General features: G+C 47.0%; 1 protein-coding gene across 2 annotated transcripts in view; it reads left to right on the forward strand.

Moving 5' to 3' along the window:
• The first annotated feature begins 2,981 nt into the window (after positions 1-2,981).
• Positions 2,982-27,741, forward strand: part of LOXL2 (lysyl oxidase like 2) — a 102,298-nt gene continuing 77,538 nt past the window's right edge. For both annotated transcript variants that reach the window (XM_033857659.2, XM_033857658.2), the window contains exon 1: positions 2,982-3,159. The gene's annotated coding sequence lies outside the window, so the exon portion shown is untranslated. The remainder of the gene's footprint in view (positions 3,160-27,741) is intronic.

Raw genomic sequence — 27,741 nt, forward strand, 5'->3', positions numbered from 1 at the left:
CATCATCGTGCCCTGGGAACGTGATTCCCGTGGCCCCTGTGGGGTGGGGTCGGGCAGGAGGGCGCTGCCTCCCAGCTTGGCTCAGGCAGGGAGTCTGCGCAGTGCGGTGCCCTCCCGCCCGCAGCCTTGCAGCGCGGCAGGAGTGCACAGCGACATGTGCTGCAGCGTCACACGGCAGGGACTGTTTTGCACCCACTGTGCATCCAGCCCTTTCATTCCTCTAGGAGGTTTTGAGTGAAGTGTTTCCTACAGATGAGGCAAGTGAAGCAAAGGAGTCACCCGTCCAGGGCAGGAAGTGGTGGAGTCAGGATTGGAACCCAGGTCCTCTGACTGCAGAAACGCACTCAGAATCTGTTGGGTGGCCCTGCCTGTGGGGCAGCACAGAGCCTGGGACATGAGGGTGGCACATACAGACTTAGAGCCATAAAGCATATAGTCTTCATATTTCATCTAGAGCCAGGGTCTACTACCTTCCTGAAGTGGCCTCCCAGGTCTCTGGTCCAATTCAACAGAAGTGCATCAGTGAGCTACTCTGTGCAAGATTCAAACACTCACTTTCTCTTGGGAATGTGGGTTGGTGAGTGAAGCACAAGCGGACTTGTTGAAGCCTCCGGTGTGCAGCCACTTAAACTTGCAAGAGGGGTCATGTACCCTTTGGTGATCCCAGCCTGACCACTTATCAGCTCTGTGACTCTGGGGAAACCACCTAGCCTCTCTGAGCCTCGGCTTTCTCATTCGTAACAATTAGCAGGAACCGCATAGTAGCTGCTCAATATTGTCTTGGTGTAATTTACGCTAGTAACAATCGTAAACACCTTGATGTCTAAGAGTAGAGAAATGACACTATGGAACGTGGTCGCTTTAGGGACTGAAATAGTCTAAAGCCATTTAGAAGGACATTGAAAAATGTGCACAAAACAATATCGTTTAAAAAAAAAAGCTGGACACAAAAATTCTGTGCACAATTTGGTTTTAAAAGATATGATGAAAGAAATAGTCCAAAATGTTAAACGTTTCTCTGTGGGTGAGAGGACACCAGGGTGAAAGTTTTTTTCATTATACTTTCTCATATTTTCTGAATGTTCCACAGGGAGGTTGCATTATTTTCATAATCAGGCCAAACAGCATTTATAAAGTGTTTCATTTTATACCTTATTGGTTAATTCTTTACAGGAAGGGTAGGATTAGAAGAAGAGGGATCAGAGAAAGTGTGGGGGGAAGAGGAGAGAGCTCAGTTCCACTGGTATTTATTGAGCATCTGCTGTGTGCAGGCACTGCGTAGGGTGCTCACTGCGATAGCTAAGTGAGATCTCAAAGAACTAGGTGTTGCTGAGCAGACAGGCAAGGGAATGGCATGTGCAAAGGCCCTGGGGTGTGAAACAGTCATGGAGAACAGTTAGTAAGATCTATGGGGGTGAGGGGAGAGTGTGGCTGGGAGACGGGCAGGCTGGAAATGCCCTTGAGGGGGGCCCTGTCAGCTGTATCAAGCGTTCAGGCCACATCCTGAGGGCCCTGGAGTTACTTTGAGCTTTTATTTTCAGTTGAAATTTTTATTGAGGTAACTGTAGGTTCACATGTCATTGTAAATACTAATACAGAGAGAGCCCTCATTCACTTTGCACAGTTTCCCACAACATTTTGCAAAACTCTAGGACAATATCACAAGGAGACATCGATGCAATCCTCTGATCTTATTCAGATTTCCTCAGTTTTACTTTGTGTGTGTGTAGTGTGAGTGTGCTTGTGTATATTAAGTTCTATACAATTGTACCACCTGTGTAGCTTCTTGTATCCACCATCACAGTCAAGATACTGAACAGTTCCACACCACAGGGGTCCCTCCTGTTGCCCTTTTAGAATCACACCCATCTCCCTCCTGGCCCTTCCCTCCACTGCCCACCAGACCAGGGGATTGATTCAGTGTGGACGGTAGGGAAGAGGGCTGAAGAGGGGTCCCAGGGGTTGGGGTGCCAAGTTTGGGGCTCGCTAGGTTAGCTGTGGCTATGGGAATGTCCTAGAGACCAATGGATTTACAAGCCCACAGATTTGGAGACAAGTCTGAGCTGGAGGCTGAGACTGGGAGTCCCCACCTATCAGGGCTGGAGCTGCTGGTTTGTTGGAAGGGAGCAGAGTGGGAGGAGGGCACTGAGGACGGACCCCGAGGAGGATCACCACGCTGCCCAGCCAGACCTTGCTCTTGCTTAGGAAGCCCTGGGAATCTCCTTAGAGGGCTCCCCCAGCCCGCATGACCCCCTCACTTTGCCCCCAGTGTGAGCCTCAGAGCCAGGCATGGAATGTCCTTCTGCACGACATGCACCCTTAGCTGTATCGGGTTCAGGCCCCTGATCGCAGGGCTTGCTAACCCTGGCCCTGCCAGGTGGGGAAGGACCTTAGAGGTCACTGAATCCAAAGCCTTTAATTTACAAAGGAGAAAACGGATTCTCAGAGGAGAGAGAGGCTCGATCTGCTGGAAGAAAGGGGGCTGTTTGTAGTCACCTCCGGAAAATGCTTTGCCCGTAAAGGAGAAACCCAGGAGAGGTAGATGAAAGTATCTGAACTCTTTCAGTCATCAGTTTTTATTGAGCGTCTACTACGTGCCAGTCAGTGCTGGGCTTTCTGGATACGGAGATGGGTTAGGCACGAGCCCTATGGCTGGTGGATAAGAACACCGAAGGGTTAAATTCCGGGAGCTCGGCGGGGGGGCGGGATGGCGGGTGGGGGCGTGTAGAGGAATCTCCCAGAGGAAAAGCCCTCTCCCTGGCTTCTCAGGCTCCGGAAACCTGGGCGAGAAAAGCCTGGGAAGGGCTGCGCCGCTGGCACGCAGCCTCCCCCGCACAGCCCCTCAGGCCAGGGGAGCTGCTGCTCTCGAATTACAACAAAAGGGGCAGGAGGCCGCGCCTGCTGCGGTGGCCGCCTTCAGGGAAGGGGGTGGGTCCGGGGAGGGGTTTGCGGTCCGAAGCTGGTTAAAAGTACCGGGGAAAGGGTTGGAGAGCGACACCAGCCCGCGGCTTCCTAGACTTGGAGGTCGGTTTCTCCAACGGCCGGAGAAGTCGGCTCGCCCCCTCAGCTCGGGAAAGGGGCTCCGCGGCGACGGGCGCAGAGAGGGGCCGTCGTGGAGAGCCTGGCCCCAGCCGAACGAGTGCGCACCCCTGCTGACAAGTAAGAGCGCTGCCTGCGCCTCCCTCTCCCCACGGCGGTTCGCGGGAAAGCGGGGGTCCCGGTGGGGTCTCCAGGCGCCGCTCCCCGCGGGCCGCCTCTCAGCAGTGCTTGGGGTTCCCGGGAGCTGAGAGGCGGCACACAGAGCGAAGGCTCCTTGCTCGGAGACGCGAGGACGTGCAGGCTAACGGGTCCCGCTCCCGACTCGGGCGGACCCACCCAGCCCCACCTCGCCTGAATCCGGAGAGCTCACGCAGCAGGGGCGCCCCCGGGAGCTGGGCGCTCGGTTCCTGGCTCGCCAGGGGCGCCTGCGACCAGACAGGACAGAGTCAGACGAGACCCGGTGCGTGCTAGGTGCCTAGGAGGGTGCACCGTGGAGCCACGGACACCGGGGGCTGCGCTGGTGCCAGGAGTTCTGGCTTTTGAGGATGCGGAGCGCGCGGGGGACGGGGGCGCACTGGGGTGTCTCCGGAGCTGTGGCTTTGGGGATGTGGAGCGCACGGGGCTGGGGGGTGGGGGTGGGGAGTGAGGGCTAGTGAACGAAGGAAAGCCCTGAGTCCCGTGGACGGAGAGGCGCGGTCCGCACCTGAGGTATTCACTCCTGGCTGGTCAGGGTACCAGGAAACCTCTCCCGCCAATTATCAAGGGGAGGCCCTGGAGTAGGAAAGAGCCAGCACAAGCTAACCCACGGATGGTCTACGCAGGATCGCCCCGGGGCTAATCCTGGTCTTAACGCTGATACTCCTTCTGCCCTCAGTGCCCGCAACTTTTACGCAGGCGCTTTGAACACCGCGCTTCCGCCGCCCCGGCCCCCCCCCCCCCAACCCGCCGCCCAGCCAACCCCCCATCTGGAGCTCTCTGGAGTAGCTGCCTGCCAGAGGTGTCGCTGTAAATCAGCACCGGAATAGAAATGATTGGAAGAAACAGGCGAGATTCCTACTTCGTCATCCCTCACCCAGCCCCGGGAAAGACCACCAAAAATCAGCGAGGGTGGGGCGAGGGGTCGCTGCGAAACACCACTGGGGAGGGGACTGAACTTCTCCTGGCTAGGAAACCTCGAGTCCTGATGAGAGGAGAGAGAGGAATGAAAGTCAGAAACATGCCCCAAATTAATTTCGTCCCCTGAAGTCTTGGAACTGCGGAGATCTTCAAATCAGTCCAAGGGATTCTTTTTGCGGAAAGGGAAAAGCGCTGAAGTGGAGACTCGAATCCGTGTCCCCTCCTCCAGGCCCCGCTCCTACCCCGCCGCTAGCCTGTCTGTCCCTGACCCCCAAAAGGCTGTTCGTCACCCTTGGTGGAATTATTTCGTTATTTATGGTGTATTGTGTACTTAATGGTCGGGGATGGGGCTTAGGACGGAGTTGAAGTGCTCATTTCCCTGGTCAGTTCCCAGATGAACGACTGACTCCCTGGACTCTCCCTTAGCTAAATTATTCATCTCTCGCCCGCTCCCCCTTTGTCCTGTTCCCCTTCCTGGTCCCTAGTATCTGTCCCTGGAGTGAGCATCAAACCCATGTGTGTGCCTCTCCGTGACTTTGTGCTAAAAAGTGATTTGGTCTAAGGCCACTTAGCCAATAAGTGGCAAAGTTGAATAGGAAACTTAAGCCTGAAGACAAAGCATCCACTTGATGTTACCGGTTGGCTGACATTTTGGTGCATGGCAGACGGGAGAGGCTACGAAAATGTTTTCATCTATCTCCTTTACAGCTCGGCTCCTTGTCTGGCCTCTCCTGGCCTTTTCCCAAATTCTTGTCCTCTGACCCCTGGCTGACCAGTGTACAAGGGGCCTTGTGAATGAGGCAGATTTTCTGTGCTGCTGGTGGTGACCATTAGTGAAGCTTTCTAGTGTCCTAGAAAATTCTACACTGTTTATTTAAACATCATTTTTTTCTTCGGAAACATTTCAAATATAAACAATAGTAGGGAGAAGGCCCCCATATACGTCTCACTCAGCTTCAACAGTTATTGACATTTTGCCACACTTGCTTCATCTACCCCTTTCTTATTTCTTTTTCAGGGAAGTATTTTAAAGCAAATCCGAGACATAAAATCATTTCATTCTTACATATTTCAGCGTGACCTCTAAAAATATTAAATAACCATTATGCCGTTAATTACTTAAGAAAATTAACAATCATTCTTTGGTATCATCTAATACCTAGTCCAGAAAAATTCAAATTTTTTCCCCCAATTTTCCCCCAAATGTCTTTTTACAGTTGACCGGAGTTCTGTTGATTTGTATAATTTATGCTCATCGTATGTTATTCTTTGCAAACCACTTTTCTGTCCACCGTGTTATTTGATTCTTACAACTTCCCACTAAAGAGCGAGGTGGGTTTTGTTGAATGCACGCTATAGTTGAGTAGACTGGCCAACAGATAAGCTGTCCAGATGGCACAGTTGGTGACTGGCCTAGCCAGGACTTGACCCAGCATCCTTAGTCCTGGGCAGTGGTGGTTCTGTTTCTCAGCGCTGCTCAAGGAACATAAGTTGTGCTCCGACGCGTTCATCCCGGCTCTGGCTTCATCCTGGGCTTACCACTTCCTATACACCTGCTATCAGAAATCCCAGTGTAAATACTGAGTACTTGGCCATTTGGTGTAGGAGGTAAATCAGCTGCAAAGTCAGGAAGCCTGGGCTTATTTCCCAGCTTCTTGTAAAACTGTAGGAAAGCAACTCACCTCTCGAGAACTCAGGGTGGCCCTCTCTGAGGTAGGAGCCGTCATCCTTCTCCATTCTCTGGCTCCTAGTTCTGAAAGTAGGGTGAGCGAAATGACTGGAGTTGGAATTCCTGCAAGAGACAAAGGGCTCAGAAAGAAATCTCACGGAGAACAATTACCCCTCGCTGATCATTGCCCAAGTATTCTGGCAGCTGGCATCTTTAGTTGGAGGCAGCCGAAATTCTATGGCAGAGGAGAGGCTCCCCTCTGAGGTTCTTCATTTATGGACAGCTTTGTTTATTCTGCCGTTGTCTGATGAGGATATAGGACACCAGAACTTTTTACTTTTAGCATTTTTACTACTTGTGTTTATTTGCTTTGGAAAGGGGTGATAACGAAGTCATTTTTACATCTTATTAATGAGACTCATGAATTGGAATTCTCCTTTCTCGGCTGGCTGTGTGGGAAAAAGGAATCTCTTATTTCTTGATGCCTAGATTTTTCTGCTCTCATGTTCATTGCCCTGAAATAGACATCGAATGAACAGACCTTCCACAAAACAGCCAGTTAGGGAGAGAGAAACTGGTTGCTCCAAACCCATTATTCAACCGTAGGAGCTCCAAAGGGACAAAGCATTACCCTTTAACCACACCATCCTCTGGCATCCATGAATTCTCTTCCCCCTCAGCTAACAGGCTGTCTCTATGGGGGTAGAATTTCGAGGTGATTCCATGTCAGCAGCTGCTGTGGTTTTCTTCCTTTTACAGTTTTGGGAGCTTTAGGAGGTATAGTTTCCCTCTCCTGGGGTTGCCTGGGTTCAGAAGGACAGCTTGTAATGACTATTATTCATTTCCCTCTGGAGAAGGGCATTGTGGTCAGTCTGCATGTCAGTGTCACACAGTCCCTCCTGTACTCCAGACCCGGGGGCCACGAGGCCTCAGATGAAGTAGCCACAGCCTGTCCTGCTCCAGATCCATAGAACCAGCAGGACTGGCAATCGTGGGCCAGCAAAAGGAAAGCCAACTCGATGCCCAGAGAGACAGATCCGCAACAATGCACTCCTTACCTCCTAAGTCTCTGCCCTGTCTAGGTTGAAGCGAGTCTTCAGACCTTCTCATCCTAGTCATTCGAGCTGTCCTCCTGCAGGAAGTGTGTGTGACCCGCCAGGAGCACAGCCCAGCCAGGTGTGCTGGCCCATCTTCCCCCACCACCAGCATCAGAGATGTCTTTAGGCACCAGAACCAGCCTTTCAGAATAGGCACTTGCTCGAGGGTGATAAAGCATGATGGTGACAGTTCGGATAAGATGTCCATCCAGACTTTTAAAAACCCTTTTGCACTTCCCTTGGCAGAAGGAGTATACCCAGGTAAGTGTGTGTGGTACATATGGGTGTAGAGTGAGAATGACGTCAGCAGATGATGAGGATGTGATTAGGATCACAGTTAATAAGTTCTCCTTGCCCAAGGCTTTTTGATCCCTTCACTTGAAACACCTATAGTATTACAATATTGTACGCAAATGATGATACATTTTCTTTTTAGTTTTTTCGTGTCGGAACTTGATAGACAGGCAGACACAGCGGTACCCAGGGCTGTCCCATGGCAATGGCTCCCATATGTCTTTTCTGATGCGTCGCCAACATGATGCTAAGAGCATCTTCTGAAAAAATAATGCCACTTTCCTATACAGCGTATGCCTTATGAGAAGATAACTTTTGTCGACGACTTGCGAACAGCTCTCATTTGCTCCGTTTCTTTGTTCTTCTTGAACTTGGGTCCATGAACACCCCCCACCTCCAGCCTCGTCCCTGGGGCGCTACGGATGTCCCGAGATAAACATAGCACAGCTTTCCAGAGTGCCTGCAGGACTCATGACCTAGTAAGGCGGATAGTTTCCTAAACACAAATATAAAACTCTTCTAAAACAAACACAAATATAAATTTGAGTAAAGTACCTTTTTAAAGGACCCGTCTCCCCAGAATAACAGACGTAAGTAAAATAGCACCAAGCCTAAGTATACGACACTGGATGAACTTTCATTTTGTTTTATGGTGGTGAACTATACATAACATAACACTCACCGTTTTAACCGTTTTTAAGTGCACAGTTCAGTGGTGTTACATACGTTCACACTGTTGTGCAACCATCACTACCGTCTGTTCCATGATTTTTTCATCTTCCAAAAATGAAACTCTGCACCCACTGAACACTGACCCTCCATTCTCCCACCACCTTGGCAAGCCCCATTCTACTTTCTGTCTCAATGATTTTGATAACTCTAAATACCTCACATAAAGGGAATCATACACTGTCTTTTTGTGACTCGCTTATTGCACGTAACATGTCGTCTTCAACTTTGTCCGTGTTGTAGCATGTGCCTGAATTTCCTTCCTTTTTAAGGCTGAGTGATATCCCATCGTGTGTATGTACCACATTTTGTTTATTCGTTCATCTGTCCACTTGGGTTGCTTCCACTTTTGGCTGTCGGAAATACGCTGCTATGAATGTAGATGTACAAATACCTGTTCTGAATGAACTTTTACAAGATGAACATACCCTTGTAACAAGCACCTAGATCAAGAATAGGACATTACCCAGAGGGCACGGAATTAAAGGCAAAGCAGGAGATTCCAAATACATTTCATGCCCGCATGGGGCTGCTTCCATTACACCTCGGGGTCTTGGGAGTGGATGTTCATTTTGTCTACCGTGAGATGGTTTAGAAGAGATTTTTGAAAAACACAATTTATAATCTGAGAGGCAGCAGGATTAGTTGTGAGATTTAAGCAACCTCTTTCCTTAAAATGTTTAGGGAAGATAATACAACATATTTGCGATTTGCAGTTGCAGCTATATTAGGACATCACCACTAAGTATTATTCTTCCAGGCTCTCCCTGGGCTGAAGAGGTTTGCATCCACCTGGAGAACTCCTACTCTTTGGTCAGCTTCTGCTGGATCATGAGTTTCTTTCTTTTTTTCTTTTTTTTTTCTTTTGGCCTTGCCACACGGCTTGTGGGATCTCAGTTCCCCGACTAGGGATTGAACCTGGGCCATGGCAGTGAGAGCCTGGAATCCTAACCACTAAGCCACCAGGGAACTCCCTGGATCACAAGTTTCAAGCCATGAATGAGAACTTCTGTGGCCACGTCCTGCCTTCCTGCTCTCCTTTCCTTCCTTCCTCCTTCCCTTCCCACCTGGTGCTCTCTCTTAACTAAAATGATTTATGAGTGACTTTCTAGTTGCCAGACACTCTGCCAGTCTCTGTAAGAGACAAAAAGGAGTAAGACATGATATTTGACTTGTGCATTTAAAAATAACTCATCAGTCAAGAATGATATTCTGATGCCTGGCAACCAACTCCATGGTGCCTACCTGGTGCCAACAGCAGCCTCAGAGCAGAGCCAAAGAATGTGGTGTGGAGTTTGGGCTTCTTAAACACACAAAGCGGGGAAGACAGCCCATCAGGTGATCTGGAATTGCTCCAGCATGCCCATAACCAAATTGTAAGAATAATTTTAAAAAAATTGTAAGCTGCCTTGAGTTCAGATGGTCTGTCTGAGAGCACTCAACTAAACGTGAGGTTTAGGGACCATTTTAATGATTTAAGAAGAAAAAACTAAAATTCAGACGTCCATGAAACGCCATGAGTTCTCTTATCCTTTTCACTGTTAATTTTCTTAAATTGATATTCCCCAGGTGTTTTTTCTTCAGGAGGCTCTCAAAGCCACACTCACCTCCCCACCCCGCTATCAACCCCCTGTGTCATCTGTTATCCCAACGTCATGATGTTGCAACGTCATGGTACCCCAGCATCTTCTTTACCTGGAGAGTTGCTAGTTTCCTAACTGGACTCTTTTCCCTTGGTCTTAACCCGTGGGAAGCCATCCTTTATCCAATAGGGACAGGGATCTTTCTAGAGCAGAGGTTGGTAAACTTTTTCTCTAAGAGCCAGATAGCCAATATTTCAGACTTAATGGGTCCGTACGATCTTTGTCACAACTTGGCTGTTTTAGTGGGAAAGCAGCCACAGACAACAAGAAATGAGCATGGCTGTGTTCCAATAAAAGTTTATTTCTAAAAACTTCACAGATCTGGCCCAAGGGCTGTCGTTCACTGACTCCTACTTTCAATCACAAATCTGCCCCCCTTGCCCTCCCACTTACCTATCGTCGCTCCACATCCCCAAAAGGAAAACTCAACATTTGTTGGCATGATATTCAAGTCTCCTCATGGCCCTAAGCTTGCTTCTCCAAGCTCACCTCTTCCACCTCTCCTCACCCCACCCACTCTGCCAGCCCTTCCACTTTGCATCTTGCAACTCTGAACCCTACACGGGTCTCAGAACATCCTGTGTTATTTCAGACCTGCCTGGAATGATCTCCCTTCCCCACCAGCGACCTGTCAAACTCCTACTTCCCTTCGAAACCTGCCCAGGTGTCAACTCTCTAAATGTTCCTCATCTCTAATTGTAACCACTGCCTTCCCAGTTCTATTTCTGTACCTATTTCTGTTCTCTTTTTACATCTCTAAATATACCGTGAACTCCTAGAGGGCAGAACCCATGTCAGATTCATCTTTGAATTTCAGTGCCTAATACAATGCTTGCCATGTAACAGATGCTTAGTAAGTAGATACTACTAAACTGAAGTGTCAGTTAAATAGATTATTTTTTAATAGCTTGAGATACAATTCACATACTATACAGTTCACCCATTTAAAGTGTTCAATTCAATGGATGTTGGTATATTCACAGATATGTGCAACCATCACAAAGAAAAGCCTGTATACTTCAGCCATTGCCTCTTCCTCCTCCCCTCCCCCTACTCCCACCACTAAACAGACACTCATCTACTTTCTGTCTCTACATTGCCAATTCTGGATTTTTTTTTTTTTTTTTTTGCGGTACGCGGGCCTCTCACTGTTGTGGCCTCTCCCGTTGCGGAGCACAGGCTCCGGACGCGCACGCTCAGCGGCCATGGCCCACGGGCCCAGCCGCTCCGCGGCATGTGGGATCTTCCCGGACCGGGGCACGAACCCGTGTCCCCTGCATCGGCAGGCGGACTCTCAACCACTGCGCCACCAGGGAAGCCCTGGCTATTTTATATAAAGGAATTATGTGATATATGGTCTTTTTTGTCTCGCTTCTTTAATTCATATGATGTTTTGAAGTTTCACCCATGTAGTGGTATGTATCCACACTGCATTCCTTTTTATGACCCAATAATACTCCATTGTGAGGATACACCACGTTTTGTTTATCTGTTCACTGTTGGTGGACATCTGGGTTGTTTCTACCTTTTGGTGATAATGAACAGCACTGTTATGAATACTTGTGTACAAATTTCTGGTTGAACATTTGGTTTCAATCCGTTTGGGTATATAAGTAGGAGTGGAATTGCTGGATCATATGATAATACTTTGTTTAACATTTTGAGGAACTGCCAAACTATTTTCCACAGTGGCTGCACCATTTTATATTCCATCCAGCACTGTATGAGGCTGACAATTTCTCCACATCTTCACCAACGCCTACTTTTCCCCACTTCAAAAAACAAATTATAGCCACCCTAGTGTGTGTGAAGAGGTATCTCATTGTGGTTTTAATTTGCATTTCCCTAATGACTAATGATTTCAATCATGTTTTCATGCGCTTGTCAGTTATTTGTATGTCTTCTTTGGGGAAATGTCTATTCAAGTCCTATGCCCATTTTTAAATTGGACTGCTTGTCTTTTGTTATTGAATTTTAAGGGTTTTTATATATCCTGGATACTAGACCTTTGTCAGATATACGATTTACAAATATTTTGTCCCATCTGTGGGTTGTCTTTTCACTTTCTTGATATTTTTTTTTTCTCGGTTCACATCACATTTACTCAACATTTATTCTGTGCTGGGCTCAGGGGATCCAGAGACGTATCTGCCCTCCAAGGGATTCACAGTCTTAGGAGAGAGACAGATATGCAAACAAAATAAAAAAAATAATTGATCACTACACCCTTTCTGCTACCCCCACTGCTGCTGCTCTAGTTCATGAAGCATCTTGATAGTGTCTTTTGATGCAAAAAAGTTTGTAATTTTTATGAAGTCCAATATAGGTATTTTTCAATTTGTTACCTATGCTTTTGGTGTCGTATCTTAGAAGCCATTGCCAAACCCAACGTCATGAATATTTACTGCTGTGTTTTATTCTAAGAGTTTTCAAATTTCAGCTTTTATATTTAGGTCTTTGGTCCATTTTGAATTAATTTTTGTAAATGGTGGGAGATAAGGGTCCAACTTCTTTCTTTTACATGTGGCTATGCAGTTACTCCAGCATTATTTTTTGAAAAGACTATTCTTTCCCCATTGAATGGTCTTGGTACCCTTGTCCAAATCAATTGATCGTAGATATATGAGTTTATCACTGGACTCTCAGTTCTAGTCCATTGATCTATATGCCTGTATCTTTGCGCCAGTATCACCCTGTCTTGATTACCATTGCTTTGTAGCACCTTTTGAAATCGGGAAGTGTGAGTCCTCCCACTTTGTTCTCCTTTCTCAGAGTTGTCTTGGCTGTTCTGGGTCCCTTACAATTCCGTATGACTTTTAGAATCAGCTTGTCAATTTCCAAGGAAAGGTCAGTTGGGATTCTGGTAAGGATTGTGATGAATCTGTAGATCAATTTGTATTCTCATCTTAACAATATTAAGTCTTCCAATCCATGAACATGGAATTTGAAAAATTTATTTAAATCCTCTTTAATTTCTTTCAACAATGTGTTATCATTCACTGAGTATAAATTTTGCATGTCTTTTGTTAAGTTTATTCCTAAGTATTTTATTCTTTTTGATGCTACTGTGAATGGCATTATTTTCTTAATTTAATTTTTGGATTGTTCTTTGAAGGTGTGTCCACACAGTTAATCTTTGTATATTGATCTGGCATCCTATAACCTTGCTGAATTCTTTTATCCGTTCTAATAGTCTTTTAATATATTCCTTAGGATTTTTTATATATACATATGAGTAGATGCTTAAACACAGAGTTGAAGCTAGTGGATGTCATGATAAGGAAAGTGGAGGCACCCTGTAATTGCCAGTGGGAGCCATGCCGTGTTTGGAGATGCAATAAAATATTAGAATCATTCTAGAAGGAGGTCCAGAAAAGGCTTGTGATCAGCACCAGTGACATGGGTCAGCTCCAAACGTAGCTGAGAAAGTCTGCCTCCTCAGTAAAAGCAAGAACTTGAAGCTCTCTGTGTATATGCCACTACTCTGTGGATGTCAGTATCTTTTTTTAAAAATTTATTTATTTTTTTTTACTTTTGGCTGTGTTGGGTCTTGCTGCGCGCGGGCTTTCTCTAGTTGCAGCGAGCAGGGGCTACTCTTCGTTACGGTGCGTGGGCTTCTCATTGTGGTGGCTTCTCTTGTTGTGGAGCACGGGCTCTAGGTGCGCCGGCTTCAGTAGTTGTGGCACACGGGCTCAGCAGTTGTGGCTTGAAGGTTCTAGAGCGCAGGCTCAGCGGCCATGGCTGACGGGCCCAGCCGCTCCGCGGCATGTGGGATCTTCCCGGACCGGGGCTCGAACCCGTGTCCCCTGCATTGGCAGGCGGATTCTTAACCACTGCGCCACCAGGGAAGCCCCTGGATGTCAGTATCTTGACACAGTACCAGCTGGCATCGTGAGCTGAGCCTGGCCAGTTTTGGTGAGGTGACAGTTGTTACCTGCTGCTGTCACTCACTGGGCTTCTGGAAGGGCTTCCAATGCTTCTATGGACAGCTGAATCCCAGATCATAGGCTCTTAACAAACTTTAGTATAGCACTCCTGCCCCCTCCCCTGGGTCACCAGACATTTCTAGACAAGCCAAAGATGTGGCCATGGCCTCTGTACCAGCTGCTCCTTCCTTCACTGGGCCCGGGGGTCTATTTCTCATTGAAGGGGCTCAGGCCTGTTGGTTCAGGTTGCATTGCTTGGAAGGGAGCTTGGCCTGGAAGCTTCTGGAGATGCAGAAGGTGTCTAAAGCCATGGTTGAGTCCTGCTGTGACTAGCGCTCCCTGAGGCATGAAGGAAGCTAAATAGGGAGGGCTTGGGGAGGATGTCACTTAAGAACTGAGCTCCTTGGCCGTTTTGAGGATCCATCTCTTAGAACGGCTAGTTTGGGGAATTCCCTGGTGGCCCAGTGGTTAGGATTCTGTGCTTCCACTCTGCAGGTTCAATCCCTGGTTTGGGAACTAAGATCCCACAAGACACGCTGCGTAGCCAAAAAAATATTTAAAGAAGAGCTTGTTTGTACATTCCCTCCATCCCAGGACTCCCCCCGCTTCCCCCCCCCCCCGTATGCTTCTCTTACCCCCAACTGTCTGAGCCCCTCTCTACCTCAGTGTCTGTGCCTGGACAAGCCCTCAACACCCCCTCTCCAGAGATTTGCATGCAGTGACCCCATCCCCAGCTACAGTTCCTCCCCTGGAAACAAGACAATGCAATGATTGGATTACTTGAAAAATTTGCACATCATTCTGGCCCCGAATTCTGTTCTCCTCCCCTGCCTGCCTTTTATGAATTTTAATATCACCTTCAAAGTGGCACAGAAATTTGGACCAATTTGGCTACTGACGGATAGCTCTGAGAAACAGTGTGTCTGAGACTGTGTATGTGTTGGGGGTCAGGGAGGGGTGGGAGGATGGTTAAAACCTGTTACCCAAATGCTGTGTTAAGAGTGGTCGATGGGTGGGAATTCCCTGGTGGGCCAGTGGTTAGGACTCCAGGCTTCCATTGCAGGGGGCCTAGGGTTCGATCCCTGGTTGGGGATCCCACAAGACTCCTGGTGTGGCCAAAAAAAAAAAAGAGTGGTTGATGGGTTAAGTGACACTCCTCCTGGAATTTTTCCAGGTTGTTGTGGATTTTATAACTATAATAGTTACCACTCATTGAACACGGCTGAGCCAGTCACTGACTGTCCTGGGCACTTGATATATTTTATGGAACCCACCAAAACTGGGGTCCCCACCCCCTGGGCCACCGACTGGTACCTGTTAGGAACCAGGCCGCACAGCAGGCGAGTGAGAGAAGCTTCATCTGTATTTACAGCCGCTCCCTATCGCTCGCATTACCGCCTGAGCTCCGCCTCCTGTCAGATCAGTGGTGGCATTAGATTCTCATAGGAGCACGAGCCCTACCATGAACGGTACATGCGAGGGATCTAGGCTGCGCGCTCCTCATGAGAATCTAATGCCTGATGATCTGAGGTGGAGCAGAGGCAGTGATGCTAGAGCTGGGGAGCGGCCGCAAATACACATTATCATTAGCAGAGAGGTCTGACTGCACAGAAACCATAATAAATCAGTTGCTTGCAGACTCACATCAAAACCCTATCAGTGAGTGGCAAGTGAAAACGAGCTCAGGGCTCCCACTGATTCTGCATTATGGTGAGATGTATAATTATTTCATTATATATTACAATGTAATAATAATAGAAATAAAGTGCACAATAAATGTAATGTGCTTGAATCCTCCTGAAATCATCCCCCCCACCCCCAGTCTGTGGAAAAATTGTCTTCCATGAAACCGGTGCCTGGTGCCAAAAATGTTGGGGACCACTGCTGTAAAACCCTAAGACCCTTCTGTATTTGCAGAAGGCAGATTTGAACCTGGGACCACTCTCAGATGCCAGCACCGTGTTCTTTCCATTACTATATGTTATCCTGTGGTCAAACCATAGCTGCATTTTTTTAGGGCTTGGGGGGGTGGCTAATTTGAACCCGATGGGCATATCCGCCTCACTCTGCTTCCTCTACCTTCAAGCAGTAGCACTGATTTTGGATTTCCCCTGCCCCTTCTTTATGGGCTACAAGCTATAGAGATAAGATATGTCTCTTGGGGGCCCTGGGGACTTCCCTGGTGGCGTAGTGGTTAAGAATCTACCTGCCAATGCAGGGGACACGGGTTCGAGCCCTGGTCCGGGAAGATCCCACATACTGCGGAGCAACGAAGCCTGTGCACCACAACTACTGAGCCTGCGCTCTGGAGCCCACGAGTCACAACTACTGAGCCCGTATGCCACAACCACTGAAGCCCGCGTGCCTAGAGCCCGTGCTCCGCAACAAGAGAAGCCACCGCAATGAGAAGCCCACGCACTGCAACAAAGAGTAGCCCCCGCTCACTGCAACTAGAGAAAGCCCGCGTGCAGCAACGAAGACCCAACACAGCCAAAAATAAATTTAAAATAAATAAAATTTTTTTAAAAAAGATGTGTCTCTTATAGACACTATATATTTATTTGGCTTTTGCTTTCCCATTCAATCTGAGAGTCTCCAGTGGCACATTTTAAAGTGTTTGAAATTGTACCTTCATCCTCCCCAGGAAACAGCCTGGTCAGAATGAGATTCCACCCAGAGGCAGTGATGGACTGTGGGGAACCCCAATCGGTCACAAAAAATTATGCCTGACAAAGGTCTCTTTCTGGAGGCTGAAAAAAATTCAGTTTTGTATGCCTACCTCTGGCCATTTCACCATGCCCTGAACATTCCCACTCTGTGGCCAGAAATAGACAGGACCAAGGTGGAATCTTTGGCCAGGGGTCAAATGGACCAGCCCTGGCCAAGCATGGTGTCAGAGTCTGCATTCTTGTCTGAGGTGGTTCAGAAGGGCCCCCTTGTCTCCACCCGCTTCCCTCATTCTCTGAGCACCAAACCCATCCACCCAAGACAGCCTTCCTCCACAAAGGAATGTGTTCCGTGTGCGGCCAGAAGCAGCATCCGACCACAGCTGGGGTAGCCTCTCCCGTGTGCTCTGGGCCGTGAATGAGGACCATTCATCACTCCTGCTGGCCGAGCAGGAATCCCCTGGCAGGCGGCAGGGGGCGGGTCTGATGGAGGAGAGAGCCCCCATCCCTCCCCTGACCCCGTAGCTGAATGCTGACATCTGGCAGAGACATCAAGGGGACCATTCTGTCTGGGTGAAAGAATCCAGCCGAGTTCTACGCTCCACTGTTCTATGACACTAAGCAAGTGGCTTTTGCAGCCAGGACCACTGCTCCTGGCTGGGGAGCCGCATGGTTGCTGATGCGATGTTTCTCATTTGGGTCAGCAGGCCAGTGACTGGGGGCTCCAGAGCACAAGATGTGGAGCAAGTGCTGGGCGGAAGGAATCATTTCCCTACCTACCAGGGCCCTCAGAAAGGGTGAGGCCAGTTACGCAAAGCTGGAGCCTGAGGGAGACCCATTTTAGGAGGTTCTGTGCCCCAGACAGTCATGTTGGTGGGTGGATGGGAGGAGTTAAGGAGATCAACTTTTGGTCAGAGCAGTGCTTTTCGCTAAAAGCGCTAAATGCACAAATAGTGTAGAATTTTTACAATGTGTTTTCCCCCACTTATGCATGTCTTTGTTATTGACCAGGAAATAGTTGGTCATATTGGGCATTTTTTGACACTCAGGTGTCAGTGGTAAGAGGCCGAGGTCTGTCGTATTCTTTAAGAATGCGTTGGGGCAGTCCAAAGCCACTTGGCTTTTCAGAAAATATTGTTGCATCGGCAAGTTGTACAACACAGAATGCCTTTTCTCAGGTAGACGATGACGTCATTCGAATGGGATTGCTTTGGGGGGAAGAGAAACATTTGAGTAGCCCCAAGGAAATCTTGAGACCGAGAGATGTTTTTGGAGTAGGCCTTTGATATTCTTTCCCAAACAGAATAATTCAGCTGTCAAAAGAGCAGCTTAAGAAAAGGGCCCTGGGGACTTCCCTGGTGGCGCAGTGGTTAGGAATCCACCTGCCAATGCAGGGGACATGGCTTCGAGCCTTGGTCCGGGAAGATCCCACATGCCGCGGAGCAACTAAGCCCGTGTGCCACAACTACTGAGCCTGTGTTCTAGAGCCCGTGAGCCACAACTACTGAGCCCGTATGCCACAACTACCAAAGCCCGCGTGCCTAGAGCCCGTGCTCCGCAACAAGAGAAGCCACCACAATGGGAAGCCCGCGCACCGCAACAAAGAGTAGCCCCCGCTCGCCGCAACTAGAGAACGCCCGTGCACAGCAACGAAGACCCAACGCAGCCAAAAATAAATAAGTAAATTTATTAAAAAAGAAAAGAAGGCAAAATATTAAAAAAAATTAAAAAGAAAAGGGCCCTGGAAATTCTAGTTATAGATTTTCTCCTTTTCCTTTTGGAGCCCTGTTGGGTCAAAATTAAGTAAAGTATTTTCAAATAGTCATCCATTATCAGTGCCATGCCTGGAATCATAGAAATCAGTGTTTCTACAGACTTATGGTCACCAAGGGGGAGAGGGGATGGGGGAAGGATGGAGTGGGAGTTTGGTGTTAATAGATGCAAACTATTACATATAGAGTGGATAAACAACAAGGTCCTACGGTATAGCACAGGGAACTATATTTAATATCTTGGGATAAACCATAATGGCAAATAATATAAAAAAGAATGTGTATGTGTGTGTATAACTGAGTCACTTTGCTATACAGCAGAAATTAACACAACATTGTAAGTCAACTATATTTCAATAAAATATAAAAATCAGTGTTTCTAGAACATACTGGAAAGTTCCAGGGGTGACATATATTTTGGAGTTAAAGATGTCCTCCAACAAGTGAGGTTTATCAGACAATTGAAGGAGCACTGTTCATGATGAACTGAGAAACTTGAGCAAGATACAGGCTTAGAACTCTTTCTCTCCCTCTGACCACACCCTCAGCCCCAACTCCCAGCAAGACCAAGAAAATTGACATCAGCCCTGCTTAAAAGTCTTATCTGCAGGCATCGCAGACTCCCTGGAGCCCACCCTCCCATGGAACTTGGCCCAATTTAGCACCTACAGAGTTTACATAGCACATGTGAACATGCTTTTTGATTTAGGTAACTAAACTTTTCTCCAATATCGTATATTCTTTGGAGCAAATGTCTATCTCTAGTCTTCAAGTAAGTTCTTGCAAGAGCTGGATCCAGGAAGAACTGCCTAAGGTCATCCTCGGGAGTTCCCAGTTCCCCAAATAACACTTGGGGAAATCTGAAGTAGAAAATTAAATACAACCACTTACATTATACAACTTAGCATCAACCGGAACTGTAGTTGGCACTTGAACAGCGTGACTCAAATCTACCAGGCAGCACCTGTTGGACCCCAAATATTTTACCTGATTTGGGGGGGGACCACCTACTATGGTTCAGGGACTTAAGAAACATGATCTCTGATTTTTGAAAGAGTCCTGAAATGAAGGTGTTTCTTGTTTCTTCCTTTAAAAAGTTGCTTTTGAGTACATATCGTTTCCATTTTACAGATGAAATACTGAGACTTAGAAAATCTAAGTGTGCCTGAGGTCACAGAGCTAAGAGGTGATAGAAGAGGGATCTGAACCTAGTTCTGTGTGACTCTAAACCCCTGGGCCACGCTGCTTAGTGGCAGTGGGAGGCGATGGCACGTGCAGCCCGTTCTTTGTGGAGGATGAATGTGCAAGCTGTCTGAAGGGGACGCTGAATGTAAGGGGTGCTCGAGGCCCTTGGGGAAGGTGAGCTGATTCTGGCTGATGGTTTTCAGGAATGCCTGGGATTTAAGTCCTGGGGACGTGAAGGAATTCTTTCCCCATGTCTCCCAGACACCCCCTGGGTGTCACAGGGCTTCTTGTCGGCAAAGCTTACACTAGTATCAACTGTGTGAACTCGTATCCTTAAATGGATTGAATTGAACGTAAGAATGTCCTCAACTGCTTAGCCAAGAGCCCAGTGAGAACGTATCGGGAGAGATAACTTACCACTTTCTGATAAGCCATGGTCACAGCTGATTCCTTCTAGCACTCTTATTCTTGTTAGCCAAATACTGAGGTCCTTGGGCATCTTGGCTTGACCCCTGTAATCATGACCCACTGCTCAGCTAAACCATGTGAAGAATTAAGTCCATCTGCCGCAGTTCTTCCTGGACTTCACTGACATGGAGTTTTAACAGAAGACTCTGCGAGATCGGTCATCCTCTTGTGGAACTTTGCATGCCTGCAGAGGGTTGGTGAAACCTGGGCTTCGTTTGGTATGTGTGAACCCGCTACAGAAATGTTCTGCTGACCCAGTGGCTTGTGTTCAGGGTAGAGGATGTTCCTAGAGTTTCTGTGTTGGATGGTGATGCACCCTCCCTGGCGTAGACTCCTGGGCTGTTGATGACCTTGGAGGTGTTCGTAGGGTGAAAACTGAGGCTAGATCTCCCCATCGTCTAAAAACTCTCCCAACTATGATATCAGTTAGATGTCTCCACCAGAATTTTTGATTTCTTTAGTGAAATCAAAATCTCTGACTGAGAACTGATAGAGCAGGTGTGAAGAGGGGAAATGTGACTTCCATCAATCCAAATGTCATCAAAAGTCCAGAAGAGTAGAGGGAGAATTTACCATATTTGTTTATGAATAGGCACCAAAGAAGGTAAGACACATAGCACACTTCTGTTTGGGTTTTTTTTTTTTTTTTTTTTTGCGGTACGTGGGCCTCTCACTGCCGTGGCCTCTCCCATTGCGGAGCACAGACTCCAGACGCGCAGGCTCAGCGGCCATGGCTCACGGGCCCAGCCGCTCCGCAGCATGTGGGATCTTCCCGGACCGGGGCACGAACCCGTGCCCCTGCATCGGCAGGCGGACTCTCAACCACTGCGCCACCAGGGAAGCCCCTGGGTTTTTTTTTTTTTAAATTAAAATTCAAGCTTTGCTTTGCTTTTGTTTTTAATCTTTTGGATCCTAGTACATTTCTTAATGGAACTCAAATCCTTTGACCCAAAGCAGTTTTCTCAAGGAAATTGGTCCTGGGCAGTGCTTGATATACCAGAGTGCACTTGCTCAGCGACAGAGATAAGAACAATTAGTCAGTAAAGGTAGCAGTTCTGGTATCTGGCTGCCTGGGTGCAAATCCCAGCTTGATTCCTTTTGAGCTATAGCTTTTCTGTCCCTTGGGTTTCCCTCAGGGAAATACAGATGCTGACAGTACCTCTCTCAGAGGGTTGCCTGGAGCTGTTACCATCCAGTACAGCAGCCACGACCCCAGGGGACCACTGAGCACTTGAAATGTGTTAGTCCAAATTGCGATGTGCTGTCAGTGTAAAGTACACCCCAGAGTGCAAAGATTTAGTACAAGGATGCAAACTATCTCATTAATAATTTTACATCGATTACATACGGAAATGATAATATATGGGATATATTGGGTTAAACAAAATATATCTTTAGCCTTAGTTTCTCCCATTTCATTTTACTTTTTTAATGTGGCTCTCAGAAAAGTTTAAATTACATATGTGGTTTGAATTATGTTTCTATTGGGAAACGCTAGTCTAGACTAGAGGATTAAATGAGTTCATACCTGTAAAGCACTTTTCACACAGTCATTGATACAGAATGAGTAATCAATAAATATAGGATTTTTTAAAAATCTAACTTTCTCATTAGCAGGATCCCACCTTCATTGCCAGCTCATGTGGTATCCAGGCTGTGGCATAAAAGCAGAGGTCATCCTTTTAGAATGGGGGAGGGGAGGGGGATTGAATACATAAATTAGGTATAGAATAAGAAAGTCTATACGTCCTAGGTGGGGGGAATTACGTGGAAGGGCTCACCACAGTCCTCGCATCATAAAACTACCAGGCCCCCAAAAGTAAAGCACATTTGCCTGCCAGCACCTTCTAAGATACTGTTCTGCTGAAAGATGGAGCCTCTTAAGCCGCAAGCCTTCCTTCTGCCCTCCTGTGGCCGGCGTCTCTTTGGAAATGGCCTCGGAGGGGCAGTGGAGTATGCCGGGGCTGCCTGTACACCTGGAGCAGGAGTTGACCAGCCCCTGTAGCCTCCTGAGCACAGCTGCAGGCGTTGTCGGAAGGGAGCCGAGAGGGCAGAGGTCGCTGGATCGGGCTTCTCAGAGGAAGTGGGACTTGAGGAATCCCTGTTCCCTGTGGGTTTGCCCTGTGGACCCTGCAGACTCTGCAGGGCCCCCATTCTCCCCTCTGAGTAGCAGCAGTGCTCACTGCCTTGGGCCTTGATGGGCCCTTAGGCAGTGTCCAGCCCGGGTTTAGGGACTCATCCTTTTGGGCACACACTGGCGTGTGTCACGAGATGACACATCTCCCAGGAAATCAGCTGTGTTGGGCTGGGATCATGCCTCACTCTGCCTCTACTAGGTCCAACCTTATAACCCATGACTCTTGTCTAGACACAAGCATTGATTCCGTGTTGGGGTGAGATTTTATGATCCCAGGGGATCTTCACTTCTCATAAGGTACCCCATTGTCTGCCTACCCCCTTTACGACACAGAGTGCATTTCAGAGGCACCCAGGTCAGCAGATTCGAAGGGCATGTGGAAGGTCCACCTACTCACCAAAACCCTATTGCCCTTACTTCCAACGTTGTACAATATGTAAAATTCAACTATTAAAATTCATATCTGGGCTTCCCTGGTGGCACAGCGGTTGAGAGTCCGCCTGCCGATGCAGGGGATGCGGGTTTGTGCCCCGGTCCGGGAACATCCCACATGCCGTGGAGCGGCTGGGTCCATGAGCCGTGGCTGCTGGGCCTGTGCGTCCGGAGCCTGTGCTCTGCAACAGGAGAGGCCACAACAGTGAGAGGCCCGCGTACCGCAAAAAAAAAAAAAAAAAAAAAAAATATATATATATATATATATATAAATATATAAAACGTCCCTCCTTCTTACCCCTGGCACTCTCTTATGCCCTTATGCTACACTATTTTTTCATTATTCTGAAGCTTTTGTCACTATCTAACATACTATTTTACTTATGCTCTTTGTTTCTTGTTTATTGTCTGATTTTCTTCTTGATTGTAAGTCACAAATACAGTGATCTTTACTGAAAAAAAAATTCATATCTAGGAATTCCCTGCTAAAACATAAAAGTTCCCTCTTCATAGAAAAGTCACAATTCTACTCCTTCATGTTTAAATTTCTTAATACAATAAATTAGTAAGGAATGGATTTCTCAGCTCGCTTTCCTGTGCAATTAGGTCAGAAGGAAAAGGCCGTTTTGATAAGGTGTAACGATTTGAATAGGAATTTATATTTATTCATTCAATTAATATTTGCTGAGTACCTACTGAGAACAAGGCTCAGGGGTTCAGAAGTGGCAGGAGGGAAAGAAGAAAACTAATGTGAATGAAGCCATGCTGTGTGCTAGGGATTTCCATGTTATCTCATTTAATCATCACATATACACCTGCAAAGAAGGTTATTTCCATGATCAGAAGAGGAAATCCAGGCTCCAAAAGTACCCCCAAATCTGTAGAGCTTGGAAGTGGTAAAGTCAGGGTTCAGACCCTTATGTTCTGACTCCAAGATACCCAACATCGTGCCAATAGGTACCGGGAGGAAGGGTTGCTGAGGGGCAAGAAGACCCATACAATGGAAGATGAGGGAGCCAAGGGCCTCCTCCATCCACTTCGCTTTTAATAGCCCTTTGACCTGTGATCAAAGCAGTAGAGCTTATTTTAAAACCATCCTGAGGATGGGTCTACTTTGAGTTATCCTACCCTGTTACCGTCCAACCGGTTTTTAATAAGCGCCCAACATGTGCCAGGCACCGTGCTAGGCCCAGGGCCCAGCCGAGACCCCCCATCACCAACAGCACCGGCTCCGCGTGAGTGATGTGAGCAGAGAGGGGACATCCGCTCCCACGGAGCCTGGCCTGCTTCAAGGGGAGGCCGCGGGGCCTCAGGCGCCGGCTCCAGCGCGGCTGCAGCGGGGCCGGGAAGCCTAGGCGGCCGAGTCAGCACCGGTCCTGATCACGCAAAGCGCCCTCGCGGGCTCATGTGTGCCACCTACCCCGGGCCGCGTGCGGCCGCCGCCTGCGCTTGAGGACACTCCGGCTCCGCGGCCGCCGGCGCTGGGAAGGGCGGGGAGCAGGGACGCAGAGCGCGGCGGCCGGATCGCGAAGGGGCTGCCAGCCCGGGGCCACTTGCCTGCTCCCGGGAGGGGCACCGGTCCCCGTCCCCGCAACTGGGGACACCCGGTGGGGCTCGGTTCTAAACCGGGTCATCAGGCTGCCAACAGTCTTGTCACGGGACGCGCTGCAGCGGGGGCCACAAGCAGGGGGACCACCCTGGACGGATTCCCCTCCAGGCCACCCTCGCCCCCCAGCAGCTGGAGTCTCCTGCCGAGAAAGTTCAAGTGCAGAAAGGAAACTGGAGCCTGGGAGGAGCGGGCGAGGCCTCTGGTCTGCAGCGGGTGGCAGCCCACCGCGGGACAGGGGTTCGGCGGTGGGTGGAGCCGCAGGGCATTCTGCTCTCCATCCTCCGCAGCTCTGCTTTGGACGCTGGCAATTTTTCCCTCCTGAGGGATGGATGGATGCCATTGTGAAAAATGGATGTTACCATGCAATAAAGGAAGGCATATAATAGTAAGGGGATTTAAAAAAAACACGTAGAGATAATTTCCAAAAAAAAGAAATACAGGTGGCCAATAGAGCCTGAAGAAAAGAAAGGTCAACCTCACTAGTAGCAAAAGAAACGTTGGTTAAAACAGAAAACCTGCCCCCCCCCCCCTTATCAGATGGAGAAAGGTCTGAAAGCGTGGTCATAGCTAGAATTTTGAGGTTGTGGCGAAATCTGCATACTTCAGGCCGACGTGTACCCTAGCACAGTCCTTCTGGGGGCAGTTAATATAGTTTTGCAGAAGCGTTCACTTTTTAACAGCCCTCTGACCCAGAAATTTTGCCTTTAGGAATTTATCCCAAGACTGTGGAAAATTTTAGCTACAAGGATATTCATTTCAGCTATGTGAACAGCAGTAAAAAATTTACTGGTAAGATTATTCAATCTTCTGGTGCATTCATAAGATTGAATACTATGTAATAAAAATCTTGTAAAAGTCAATGAGGCATGATGTTTGCAATATACTGGTAAATGTGAAAAGCAGTTTACAAAAGAGTATGTAGAAAATTATTGTACGTTTTAAGAGGAAATATATATGTACAGAAAAAAGGCTGGAAGGGGTGTACACCAGAGTGTTGACAATCATTCTATCCAATAGGGGTATTGCAAATTCTTTTCTACTTTTTACTTGTTTGTGTTCTCCAGATTTGTATCACCAAGTTGTATAACTTTTGCAATAAGAAAGAAAAAACCATGGAAGTTATTTTTAAAAAGAAAAGAGAAGCATCTGGGTCTAATATTTTACAATTCCCCGGAGAGTAGGAGAAGCCCCACAAAGGAAGCAAAAAATTCAGGAGCACTTTTGTAGGAAAGATTTAAGAGTTGAACACTAGCCATTCATTCCCACAGATTGGAGAGTCCAAGAAGTTGGGCGGAGCAGTTTATAGATATGCAAATCCAGAGATTACGATTTCCTCTTAAAAAATTACAGAACCACATACTTTTTCCATTTCTTTTTGAGATGTGAATAGACAATCTGCAGGCCTCCGTAGCTCTCGAGTGAGGGGGAGCTTGGGAGATGGTAAGAAAATGCTGGACTGGGGCTGTTAGAGCACAGAGGTGAAGATGAAGGACACAGGTCAGCCTGCTGCCCTCGTTCAGAACCTGCCTTGCCACTTAACCAACAGTGCAACCTGAGGCAACTTGCTGAAACTCTCTGTGCCTTGATAGTAATGGTGTTTGCCCCATTAAGTGAATTAATACAGCAGAATGTTGAGAATCATGTTTTTAAACATTAAATCATGTGTACGTTTTAAAATGTACCCAAGATTTGTTTTAATCAGGTGTGGAAAGACACAGACACAGAAATGACTGTCATGGAGGAAGAAGGTTATAGTCACAGATCCCTAGAATCAAGGAGGCCTGGCACACCATGCAGGGCCACAGGAAGAAGCACCAGGGTTGGTCAGAGGCAGGAGTGAGGGGAAAATGTGGGTAAGAGCATCTACTATGACTGTCACAGTAAGCAGGCTAATCAGGTTAAGGATTGGTTAGTTGAATAATTTCACCTCTCTCTGGGGCATAAGGGCATAGGGACCATCTCTTCTTATCTGGTACCTGGTCTTAGAGTGATTAGGGCAGGGGGTTAGTGGCCCAGAGTGTGAGATCCTGAGAATGGAAATAGTTGGGAAGGTATAGCTCTGGACTGATTGGTTTACACATGCAGAGTACACTTGTGGGTGAGTCCTTTATCATCTCTAAGAATTAACCAGAAAGTGGGTAGCGTAGTTTCTGAGTAGTCGTTCTCCAGAGTCAGCATAGACCCCCAGATATCAAAACGGCAGAAATACAGAAAATAAAAAGGCATGATTCATACACAGTGCCTGCATAGGGGAGGCACTTTATAATGTTAGCTTCATATTGGTTGTAGGTCTGTCACTCTGTGGGACCTTTGGCAAGTCATGGACTTTCTGTCTTAAATTTCTGCCAGATGAGGATATAGACACTGGCTACAAGAGGAAAAACTTTGCTGAGTTCAAGGTCAGGCCACCTGGATCAGGTGGTTCCATCCATGAATATTCCCTGATTTCCTGTAGGCAAACCACAGCTAGAACATGAATGCCCTGTCAGTTCCTATTAGAACCATGGCAAGAGCATGTCTACTTTACCCACATGAGGTCTAATGTGTACCAGGAGCTCAATGAATGTTTATTGAGTGAGTAAATCAATTTGATCCTGTGGCCTCAGTGGAAATGAACAGAAATAGACTTTTTTTCCTTTTACATCATTTCCAAATATTGGGGGATTTAATGATTATTCTTTTATGATTGGTGCATAGCTTAATTCTACTGTACTCAGGGAACACATTGTGTGTGATTTCATTAGATGGGGTGAGACTTGCTTTATGACCCAGGTTAGGGTCCATTTGGGTAAATCTTGCATGTGGACTTGAAGCAAGTCTGTCTTCTGAGTCCAGTTGATAGAAACTTGTCAATTAAGTCGCATTTGTTTATCATATTGTTCACTTCTTTAGTACAAGGATTTTTTGTCTGCTTCTCCTGATGAACGGTGTGTAATATCTCCCACTCTGATTACAGATTTGTCGTTTTCTTCCTATTAGTTCTGTCAATATTTATTTCATACATGCGGAGTCTGCGTATACAAACTGAGAAGAGTTAGTTAATATCTTCCTGATGGACTGACTCTTCCATCATCATAAGTTTTTGTCTTCAGTAACACTTTTTGTCTTAAAGTTGACTTTATCTTACTTCGTACCAACTTTTTTTGGATGAATGTGTGTGTGGTAAATCTTTTTCCATCCTTTTACTTTAAACCTCTTGGTCTTCCATAGGAAATAGAAAATATTGTTTTGTTAAATCCATTATGACAATCTTTGTCTTTTCATTGCAGTATCATCTAACGAAATTACTGATATATTTGGTTTTAAATCCACCATCTTACTATTTTTTCTATTTGTGACAACTCCTCTATGTTACTTTTTCTCTGCTTTATTGCTCTAATTTTGGATTAATCGGGATTAAAAAAAATAATTCCATCATTTCTCCCCTTTATTGCCATGTTCATTCTACTTTTTTTCTCTTCTTACGCTGATTACATAAAGACTACAGTATGCATCTAAGACTATTACGATTTGCTGAAGTCTAATAGAAAAGAGTACTTTCATCACTTCCCAGATAGTGCAAAGACCTTGGAACACTTCCATTTAATCCCCTTCTACCTTTTGTGCTGTTTTCACCATGGTATTTTAATGACACATATATTGTAAACCCCATAAGACATTATTATTTTACACAGTTGATCTTCATTCAGATTTACCTGCATAGCTCCCCCTTCCATTTCCTTCATTCCACATCTAGGATGATTTGTCCTGTGGTCTGAAGAACTCCCTTTAGTATTTTCATCTTGGAGAACTCTGATGATAAAGTCTCTCGACTTTTTGTTTTTTTAAAAATAAATTTATGTATTTATTTATTTATCTTTGGCTGCGTTGGGTCTTCGTTGCTGCGCGTGAGCTTTCCCTAGTTGTGGCGAGCAGGGTCTACTCTTCGTTGCGGTGTGCGGGCTTCTCACTGCGGTGGC

The sequence above is a fragment of the Tursiops truncatus genome, chromosome 6 (assembly GCF_011762595.2).
Source record: "Tursiops truncatus isolate mTurTru1 chromosome 6, mTurTru1.mat.Y, whole genome shotgun sequence".
Lineage (NCBI taxonomy): Eukaryota > Metazoa > Chordata > Mammalia > Artiodactyla > Delphinidae > Tursiops > Tursiops truncatus.